Raw genomic sequence first — 11,559 nt, 5'->3', positions numbered from 1 at the left:
GTGCCTAGGATCAGATGCCTGCTTTAGAAAAATTAAAAATCCCATTCACACTTTTCATGCCAATTACTAATCTCCTGAATTTTAGTTGTGCGACTACTGCTTTAATACTAGCACTGGTCTCTAAACTATTCAGCTGTTCATCAATATCCTCTCACTATCCTAAAGGCCACCATATTTCCCTAACTCCACTGTCAACTGCTCTTGTGTACCAATATCCTTCGCTTCCTTTCTGTTGCTTCTTCTCCCTCATTCCTCTCTACATCCTCTCACAAAACACAGCCTTTACAGAAGCTCTAACAATTGACAAAATATCTGACTTTTTCTCACAATCTAAACTAGAGAGCCACTCCCAGGAACGATTCTCTTTGAACATGATCATCCCCTCAAGGGCAATTCCTGTCGCTCTCATCTTTACCCGCAGTAAATTACCAAAGATACCAAAATCTCTTTCACAGCTAACATTTGTCTTTGGAGCTGATTCCAGTTTGCTGTATAGCTTCTCTGACACGTCATCATACCTATCATGTTCTAAATGATCAGCTAACATCCTATAGCACAACTTCACAAGACTGTCAAGGATTAGTTTTACAGCTTGCCCAGTCATTTCACCAAACTCTGAACTAGATTGCTCTGTGAGTTTCACAACAGGTCTGGCATGCAACTCTGTGTACAAGCACACCTTGCCCTTAACAAACTTCACGCCATCTGTCTGCCACTCCCTAATCTACTTAACAAGCTCCTTATACCTCACATTAATTTCTGAAACATGTTCCTTTTTGGACAGAGCTCTCCAAAGCAGCTCTCTTATCACTTATCAGTTTGTTTCCTGAACTGCCTTGCACACTGTTCTAATCAATCTAAAAGTACCACTGTCACCTGCTGTTCTGTGCATCCATCCTAAACAAAGAATACCTACTTTGTCTCCTTCAAAAATCCTAGCCTCCCAGTTACATTTGCCTGATGTGCCAAACCGTCAATTAAATTCAATCTACAGAACAGCTAATTCACAAGGCTAATTCTAGCCTTACCAGAGTCACTTTAGTGACTGAACGCTTCCACAATATCTGGAAATACATCTGTTCAATACTGAGCAAGAATTTCATTGAATTTCTTTTCGGTGCTAACCTGCCCCAACCGGATTTGATTATTTCAGTGAAAATTTCCTTTTCACAACAATCTCTATCATTGCCTCCACTCTTAACAATACCTTGAACCATTTCTTTAACAGTATCAAATGTGCACTGAGCTGAGCCCGATGCCTGTTCCCTAAGGCCTAAATGCATCCGACTGCTATCCTTGAAAAACATCCCTGCAGTATCATTGTTGTGTCCTAATTTAGTATTACCTTCTATAACAAGAGTAACATTAATTACTTTCAGAATACTGTCCTGCACATGCAGCAAAGATACCTGCCTTGCTTCTAAAATCATTTATTTACTAAATGTCTCCCCTGGGAGTCTGTCTATCAGTGTGCCAGCTATTTTTTGTAACACTGTCCTGATTACCTGAGATGCCTTATGTGCACTAACACCCATGTTGGCCACCAAATCCATATACAGCTCCCTCGCTACATCTGTGTATCTACCTGTGTTGTAAGTCAGGGCTAGGCAACCCTGGTCCTGGAGTGCCACAGACACTTCTGGTTTTTGTTTTACCCAAGGCCTAATTGATTCAGTGATTGGCTTAATTGGTCAGAATTACCATGTGTTCCAGGTATTTAGCAATTACCTCCAGGACGAGGGTTGCCTACCCCTGTTGTGAGTAATTGTTTTATTATTAATGAAACTATCCAATTCTGCCTTCACATTATCATCCACACACTGCCAGTACTGCATCTGGTCATTTAACTCCCTCACCTTGCCTATCAAATCAAAATTCTGTTTCCCTCCATCTGTAGACTTTCTCTTATAATAATTTACTTTCATAGTTTCAATTTTCTTGTTCTGTTTACACTTCTCCAGCTGTGCCTGCAAGTCATATATACTCCTGTCTAGCCTTTCATTTTTATCCTCAAATTCCCTGAATTTCTGCCCCTTTTCAGACATCAAACGAGCAGTTTCATTCACCTCTCTTCCAAGCTGTACAATTTTTCCATCTATGTGTCTAATTTTTTAATTTATATTCCTTTTTTTATTTATATTTTATATTGATGCTTGTTTTACTTAGTAGTCTTACTTAGTTCCTTCTATAATTTTTGAATTTCAGTTTCTGCATAATACTTGAGCCCTCTCTTTTGTAAATCCTCTTGCTATACAACACGCTATACAAATTGAACACATGTTTTTTTTTTTTTATAAACATGCACCGTGTGTGTCGGTGTACACATGGTAATGTTTCAATTAAACGGCACGAGCTTATTGTTAGCCAGTTGTTCCTTTCCATTATGCAATGTTTGTTTATGTTCCCTTTTTGAACTGTAAAGGGGTGAGAAATCATTGAAAGACTGACTGTAAACATTGTGTCATTTTCCTATGTTTAATGTAAAGATTTCCGAACTGCTGTTTAACATGGCCCAAATCTGTGAACCATGCAATTCTGCAGTTTTGCAGTGCATCGCAGTTCCTCCTTTTGCAAGAGCCTGCAAACCACTGAGAATAAGAAAATGTTTACTGTCCTGCCAGACTGTTGTATTTGATTTATGGTTATGTTAAGCTATATGCTGCAGGAACCTTCAATATTTACTATTTGAATATTTTTAAGATGAAATCGAACCCCTCTTACATGTACGTCTCTGTATTTTTTACAACTGTATATATTTATGTTTTACAACTGTATATTTTCACATGATTTGATTGTGTTTTTGAATATCCCCTACAACAGACACGTTGCGATGTTCACAATGAAACACAAACATCACTGTCATGTAAGAGCTCTCAAGAAGTCGCCAGCGCATCCTAGTCTCACAACGTTGATGAAACGGTCCCCAGGCTACTATTTCAGCTGCCCAACAGGCCTAAATTGAAAAGGCTAATTAATACCGAAGCAGGTCCACATATTTCAATAAATAACAATATCCATTAGTGAAAATGATCATATTGTGCTGAGCAAAACAAATTATATACACGATATTAATGCTGTCATTTATAACATATTACCATTACAACATATATTTGCGCTATTACAGCGTTTTATAACATTTGTTCGCATTAATATCAAATATGCAAAACAGCACAATCCTTCCTCCAGCACTTCCACCGAGTTGGCGCGAATCTCAAGTCTTGTAGCAAATTTCTCATAACCGTCACGACCAAGTAACGTTTTTCATAGTGTAGTCACCAAATTTTTGTTTTCTTTTTTTTTACGCACAAATATATTATGCTGCACAAACAATTCTTTTACTTGCACGAGTTATGCATGCCAAGGTAATACTGTCTGCTTTCTTTATTACAATACTACTCTAGGAAATATTATGAAGTATTTCAGAATCCCCCTTCAACAGTGACTGCTCGTGCGCAGGACAACAGGCCAAAAAAGATCGCCTTATCGCAGTAACGGCGTGACAAGAAATTTTTAAATAAACATTGTGCATGAATTTGCAGTTGCTTATGACAATTCCGTGAAAGTCATAATACTCCAGTTACACTTGGGTATTAGAAAGTTATCCTATCATGTGTGTGGCACAGGGAAAACAAGTCATTTTGTTGCAACCTATTTTTGTGCCTTACTTAATACTGACCTCTAGTGGACGTCGGTACTGTTTGTTTAAATTCTTTGTTCTGTGCATTTGTATTGGGGATGGGGTTAATTTATAATTTAGTGAAAATAAACACACTCACAGGTGGAAAATTACACAAAACTGGAAATCAAAGAAACGTTTAAGTCTTTAACGCTTACTTTTTAAATGAGAAAATTAACAGAAAAACGAGAAACAAAGAAATCAATAATATAAAGGTTTCTCAAGTCCTATCAAATTGTTTCATGTTTTGTAATTTCTATGTTGTGAATAAGGTTGGTTTTAATAATAATAATAATAATAATAATAATAATAATAATAATAATAATAATAATAATAATAATAAATACATAAATAAATAAACTACCCAAACAAACTTTTGACTTAGGGATCCAACAACATATTTTATTTTTCACACAACATATTTGAACAAAATCAGCATTTTATCAGGAATAATACTGTATTTCCTTTTGAAAATAAGTCATAAGTGAGTTAGAGTGATTGTAACTAACAAAATAATTCCACATAACTGTCCTGTTTTTACTTTTATGATCTACATTGGACAGTTTTAGCAAACAGGTGCAACAATATGTATTGAATTTTAAAACATGATACCTGGTACTACATTAGCTTAAATAAAGTGTTTGGTTATCATGCATTACTATCGAACATCTATTACACTTGCACTCTTTAATCTCAGAGGTGTCCTCTGTGTGAAAGCGGGCTGGTTCATACTATTGAAGGTGAAGTGATCAAGGAAGTGCACACTATCTGGTCGTGGTTTGCAAGCAGAGGTTTAACCTGGTGAAGTACCAGACATCGTGTTTTAAAATAAAAATACACAATTACTATAACACCTGTCTTTGAAAACTGTACATTTCACACCTATATAACGAATGGAAGTGCACAACAGGTGAGATTTATGGAATGAGTTTGTTAGCTACAAGTCAAAATAATGGATGCATGTACGTGTACAGCTGAATGTCTTGGAAATCAACAGGCAGCTTATATTTCTTGATATGTTTTTTTTTTTCTCATTTTGAAAATAACAAATCAACATCCATTAAAAAAAAAAAATCAGGACAGGGTTTTATTTTAATAAATAACTGGGTGGCTCATTCAGTCTTTAAATAAACGGAGACACTGCTTGTGGAGAATCTGGGGCAGTTTGATTTGGTTTCTTCCTCCCAGTGTGTTTGTATTGTGATCAGTGTTGTGTACTTGGGTAAGAGTAAAGCACTATTTAGAAGATAGTGACCAGCACTGAAAAGGATATGTTTTGCTGTTGGTTTTCTGTCTGAAATGACAACAAAATCAGTCTTCACTTGTGTACAAAGGCTATGTGTAGAATTCCGTGAGAGCTCACTGAATTAAATGAATTCACATGTGGTCAATCATGCTATTGCAATACAAGACAGGTGCAACAGAATTGTGGAAACAGACACATCTGCTGGTAATATTAATTGACAGGTCTTTATAATGATAACAGTGAGGCCATTAAGGTGCTGCCTTCTGACCACAGCAGTCCTACAGGCAGGACTTAAGTATGGAGTCTCCTAAAGCAGGTAATTCAGACCACTAAGCAAAGAAAATGAGTTGTACTGTAGATAAGTCACTCTCAACTTTATTTTTGCTAGTTTGTCCAATATTTGTAAACTGGTCTACCGTTGCTGGTAATTGGTAGAAACAAAGTCCTGCATTTTGGAGCAGAATGGAATCATTTTTTGTAAGTGTGCTCAATCCGTGCCAGGCCAGCACTGATTCAATAAAATCACAGAAGAAATATCCTGGTTTAATTCTGTTCTCCTTTCTTCACACTCCTTTCTGTCTCAAAGCTGTAGTCTTTTTGTGAATAATATAAACTTAATTCTGAAGTATTATCTATGAATTATCTACATACTGGTATTCTTCTGTTTGTTTTTGTTAAAAGGGATTAAAGGGTATTTCTTGCCTTGTTAGCAAAAATGTTCTTAGTTTTTTTTGTGTATTGTTTTAGTTTCCAGTCTTTTGAATTGAGCAAAAACGACTACCCTTGCCACAACACTGCAGACTTACATCCAGTGCGACATACTGTATTTGCAGAAAAAGGAGATTTTAAGTTTCAGGTGGGGCCCTAAAACCTGTAGCACTGGGTGTGTATCTACAGGGTTGTAAGATAAATAGGCCTCACTTGATTGAAAGTGAAAATAAAACCAGCAATTTGTAAACTATCTACAGAAAAAAATGGTTTGAAACTTTAAGAAGTTGTTAGACTAATGAAAGTTTTTTTTTTTAAAGACTTGGTTATTACAGTTTTAATATACCATTTTGAATCCAAAACTAATAATAATCTGGCAATTACAGAGGAGAAAAAAAAGAAAACCTGTCCATTGGTGTACAGTATTTGAGATTATACTTTGTCACAGTCTGGACTGGAGCATAGTCAATTCAATTAAATCTTTATATCATGCCTTTTGCAACAGGTCACCACAAAGCACTTTACAAAGGCAAAAACAATAACTATTACTGAACAACAGTAAAAATATACATATAACAAAAGCAGAATGTATAAGATGTATTATAAAAATGATTTTAATCTAGATAATAAAATAAATAAACAGTGGGAACAATATGGGGGCAGAAGATATCGGTTCATCTGGATGAAAATGCCAGGCTATAAAAATTGGTTTTTAGTTTATACTTTAAGACATTGACTGAAGGGGCTTCTTTAATTGTGATGGGCAAAAGATATTTACAATCTTTAAGCTATGGAGTTGCTAGACCATTTAAGGCCATAAGTTAGCAGCAACACCTTAAAATCTATTCTAAACCTAACCGGTAGTCAGCATCGAAAGACAACATTTCCTATGAAATGCACTGTGTGTTGCCAAACATTTTTCATTTTGTTTGATTCAAGGAATGGGGTTTAGATTTTCTCCTCTCTCAAGTTCTCTCATAGAAAAAAAAAGGTATCTGACTGCTTATCTCTGAATTATATTAAGCTGGGTACATTTGTAGTATACCAGTATTACAAGTTTTAATGGAATATGCTGCAAAGGGCCTATTCACAACTTTAAATGGTACCTCATGAGTTACGTCAGTATCAATGGTCTAGAGGTTTCACAATTTTATAAATCAATAAATAATTTATTAATAAACAAACTTCAACAAATTATGATCATGGCCGAAGTACAATGTACAGTATGCTTAGTATATCCCCTTCAGTCACTGTGTTCATTTAACTATACCAGGTTAAGTTTCCTGTCTATGTGCAGTATCTATTTTAAAATGCATATTTCTTTTAAGGTTTTTGGCGGGCTTATCTAACTCCAAAGACTTCACCCAAACTGTTTTAAAATGTCTACAATTAAACACAAAATCGCGACCGAATGTAACATACATACAGTGCTACATGACATATCATGCTCATGTGGCTGTTATGTCTGGCACTGATTGTAATACAACTACATCTTCCAGTTTTTCTGTTGTCTCATCTTACATCATCAATAAGAAAGATCGCAATCCCCCGCTTGTTTAACGCAAGAACTTTCTTAAGCATTTTGGGATTAGTAGTCCTTCGCTCCTGCCAACTCACTCATCTTATTTACCCAGGACTACATCTCGCGTGTTGCAACCTGCTTTTTCGCAGGTGTTCGTCACCGATACCAGAATGCATTTTGGATTATGTTGTTCTCTTTGCTTCGTTACAGAAGACAAGAACTACATTACCCATCTCCCCTCTGCCGGACAATCCAATGCGCATGGTCAGTGCGATGTGAATGGTCACCCTCCCCACTCCAATGCAAGATGGTGGCTGGAAGCTGCTGCTGAAACATCCAGAGAGACTGAAAGGCAGAGACAAGTCATAGACTCAACAAAACAAATTAAAACAGAGAGAGACAGACAAATCAGTAATAAACAGAAAGAGACTAAGGTGCCTGTCTACACAAATCGTGGCAGTTCAGAAATATTATCAATCCCCGCCCCATTTGGTGTGAATATCTCTTGGAGGAGTCCCAGAGCAATAGAGAGACAGGGTGAGTACCGTATCCCACAACATACAATTTTATATATATATATATATATATATATATATATATATATATATATATATATATATATATATATATATATCCTAACACAAAGGGGATGTATAAACACATCGCGTTCTCTCTCCCTCCCCATACCCAGTGGAGGGAGAGTTAGAGGGCGACTGTTTGACTCAGAGCGCCTCTATGTGGGATCCGATGGGAGGGAGAGTCGCAGGCTTTAGTGGGACAGTACAGGCCGCATTGCTGCGAATGCAAAAAGCCTCTTTTTTGTGCGTAGGTATTTAGCCACATTCTTTAAAAGAAGCACACCTATTTATCGTAAGAAAAAAAAAAACGTAATATAAATCAATTCGCGTCTGTTTTGTGTGTGTATGTGTTACTTTTGGGGGTGCTGTTTACATCCAGTTTGAGTTTGACCGGCTTATGGAAGCTCTGAGTATCACTGTATAAAAACACGTTTGGGGTGTGTTGTGATTGAAGTCAATGCCAGGGCTACGCAGATAAATAAGCAACAACTCCAATTCAATTTAAAATATTAAAGATAACTTTAGTTTTAATCAACTTCCTCCTACTGATTTTCAGCTATACAATTCTAATGTGTCATCACCCTCCCAAAAAAAGACAAGTACTCTGTACAGTTACGAAGCATTTCAAGCAGGAGAAATACTATTTTTTTAAATATTGGCAGACTATAGATACTGTATGACAAATAGATGGATGATATATTACATAAAGTTGCCGTTTCTACCATATACACTTTATATTGTTTTAATTTGACACACTGTTTGGTGTTTATGCCATTAACATGCTAGTGCATCTAAAATGAAATCATTGGGGGGGGGGGGGGGGGATTATTTTTTTCATAAAATAAATCTCAAGGATTATAAAGGTTACATGACTAAAGTATTATAAATATTTGCCTTATAGTGACCTTATTGTGGTAAGCAGTGACTGAGAGAGATCAGTTACTGAGTTTAAAACAAAGGCATTTGTATTGCATTGTCTTACGCTCTTCCTGGTCGTTAACAGTTTGTGAATCCATTACACACTCACTTTACTCATTGCTTGATGTGCTGGGCTATGGGAGTGATCACTAGAGTTTTGTTGGAATACTAAATAGTAAAGGTAATAGTAACTACAGTGAAACCTGTACTCAAGACCACTTGTATAGTAGGGTCAGTTTTGTGATCCAGTTTGTAAGATGGTTGTTTTAAGCAGGCTTGACTTCTTGCTAATGCTGGACATTTGGGTATCTGTGGCCTTGCTTTACTGTAAAAATCACATACCTGTGTAATTCTTTATTATATCTTATTGAAAAGCTTTGTGATGGAATACAGCAGTCATGTTTACTAAATTATCTTGGGAATCTGTACCTGAGTTTGTGCTTTGTGAAGGTTCTGTTTTGATGATGCTGTAAAGGTAAAATAACAGAACCATGAAGTTGCATGAGAATTAGATTGTATAACTACGGTGTCATAAAAATGTTTAGTGAATTAGGTTACATTGGCCTATCTGCAAATGCCTGGTTGACCTACATTGACTTAGTTTGTTGGACTGGTAGGAAGTGAATTTGGAATATTTCATAAATATATTTTCAGTTGTTTTCTGTATTCAGCATTTTTTAAGATTGCAGACATTAAAGGAAGAATGCCTGATTATTAGCATTATATATTCTCATTTTACCTGTTCATCAACTTTGAGTATTTTATTATATGCTGCAATCTCTGTAGTCTGAGACTTGAGCTTCTGGTATACCTGACATTCAGGATACACATGCCTGGCTTCACAGACCCCAAGCAGCAATAATACAGTACCTTACCTAAGGTAACATTACAGTTGGTATTCAAAGATAAATGCCTTTTCTGTTATTTTGTAGTTCATAATAGTTATTCAACATATGTTTGGCCAGTTGTGCATTATTATTTCTCCCCTACAAATCCACACACATACTCTTGTTTCCTTGCAGATCAAGTTTCCTCTAATGCCTTCCATCAGACATTGGACTGTAGAGCTTAGGAGGAACCCTAGTTTGCCCTTGCAGTGATTTAAGATGGGCATTTCACTGTTGAAGATGAGAGATACAATATAAGGGATTGTATGGGACAGTGTAGGCCAGTAGCTAAGGACATGCATTTCCAAGTACTTTATTAACCTGTTGAATATTAGGAAGATAAATGCATTTTTGGTATAGCCTGGGGTTCAGTATAAGCTGGAAAACATTTAGATAGCAAGATGTTTGGGATGACCTCATGGATAAAATCACCAGGCCAAAGTTTATAGTCATTTCAACACCAAGACACATTTTAACAGCTTCATAATTTGCTTTGCTGAAAGGTTTAGTGCCCCATGTTTATATATTTTTCAAAGGCTGTTTACTTTAAGTCTATGTGTTTCTTGTAAAATGTGGTGGTACAGTATTTTGATAACAGCAGGTCCTTTCTTTTTAAATTGTATTTTCCTTTGATGCAGGCAAAGGATAGCTTCAAGTCGACGTCATTTGCCTTATTATGCAACAGGACAGGAGCAGTATGTAAGCTTGCGTGTCAGCAACCAAAACTCCCTGTCCAGAGCTTGCGTGTCGGCAACCAAAACTCCCTGTCCAGAATATTAAAGTGTAAAGCCAAAGAGGTCTGTTTCAAAGTAGATTGCACAAAAGAAGAATGTAGTACTCTCAGCAAAGAATCTTATTTTAGTAGAAATGTGAAATGTGAATTTTGACACACTTCTGCTTTAATATTCTAGCTTGTTGTAAAAGTTTAAGTGGCGACATTGGGTCCTTGTCCTTGCTTAACCTTATGGGTATTACTCTAATACAGCACTGTGCAATTCTGGTCATGGATGGCCTTTTCAAACCAGATTTAATTAACTATGGTTAAATGAAACTGTTTAGAATATAGTTGAATCAAAAACCTGGACTGGACAAGTGGGTCAAGTTTGCCCTCCCTTGTGTTAATATATGCCAAGCAGCGCTACAAGACTGTCAGATGCTGCCCACATTCCAGATATGTATTATTTGACTATACAGGCATTGTCATTGTATGTTTAATTGCTTATGGCATTTGAAAAGTAAAATGTAGGCTGTGCTCTGCAGAGCATAGTTACTGCGGCAGTACAGGAACAATGTTAAAGTACTTAAATAATGTGTCCTATACATACGATGTCTGCTTCTGCTAAAGGTGCTGGATTTAGCGCGGGGTAGGTGGGGCCCAGACAAACAACAATGCAAGTAGTGCTAGGAAATGTGATTAAAACTTGTGCTGAAAACATAACACGTTGATTATTAAGATGATAGCAAATGACATGCAACTAATTTCAGTTGTGAAGGATACCGGATTTAACAATAGGAGGCTGTGTGGTCCAGTGGTTAAAGAAAAGGGCTTTTAACCAGGAGGTCCCCAGTTAAAATCCCGACTCACTTACCGTGACCCTGAGCAAGTCACTTAACCTCATTGTGCTCTGTCTTTTGGGTAAGACGTTGTTATAAGTGACTCTGCGTAGTTCACACACCCTAGTCTCTGTAAGTCATCTTGGATAAAGACATCTGCTAAATAATAATAATAATAACAACAAGAATAACAAGAAGCTGCTAATGCCTTTTGTTGAGCCAGGTTACAGAATGCAGTTTTTTTTAAAGCGAGAAGATTGCTTACGTTTTATGTTAATTTTTTGGTCTTCTTTTCGTACTGCTTCCAGTCAGACAAGTACAAACTATTGCTATTAGTAAATTTTTTTTTTTTTATATAAACAGAGTATTGATCCTGCAAATGTCTTTGAATTAATGTGCTACTATACTTGGAATAAAGTCAATTTGGTGTGAACATAACTAGTTATTGTCTTTTTTTTTATACAGTAAGT

The 11,559-nt window shown here is 36.4% G+C and overlaps 1 protein-coding gene across 2 annotated transcripts in view; it reads left to right on the top strand.

Annotated features, from left to right (window-relative positions):
• Positions 1–7,431: 7,431 nt before the first annotated feature.
• Positions 7,432–11,559, top strand: part of LOC121318504 (CCR4-NOT transcription complex subunit 4-like) — a 63,470-nt gene continuing 59,342 nt past the window's right edge. For both annotated transcript variants that reach the window (XM_041255241.1, XM_041255240.1), the window contains exon 1: positions 7,432–7,689. The gene's annotated coding sequence lies outside the window, so the exon portion shown is untranslated. The remainder of the gene's footprint in view (positions 7,690–11,559) is intronic.

Source organism: Polyodon spathula, chromosome 7 (genome assembly GCF_017654505.1).
Source record: "Polyodon spathula isolate WHYD16114869_AA chromosome 7, ASM1765450v1, whole genome shotgun sequence".
In the NCBI taxonomy this organism is placed as follows: domain Eukaryota; kingdom Metazoa; phylum Chordata; class Actinopteri; order Acipenseriformes; family Polyodontidae; genus Polyodon; species Polyodon spathula.
Note: the sequence above shows the minus strand (reverse complement) of the source record. Positions and strands in the feature narration are given on the sequence as shown.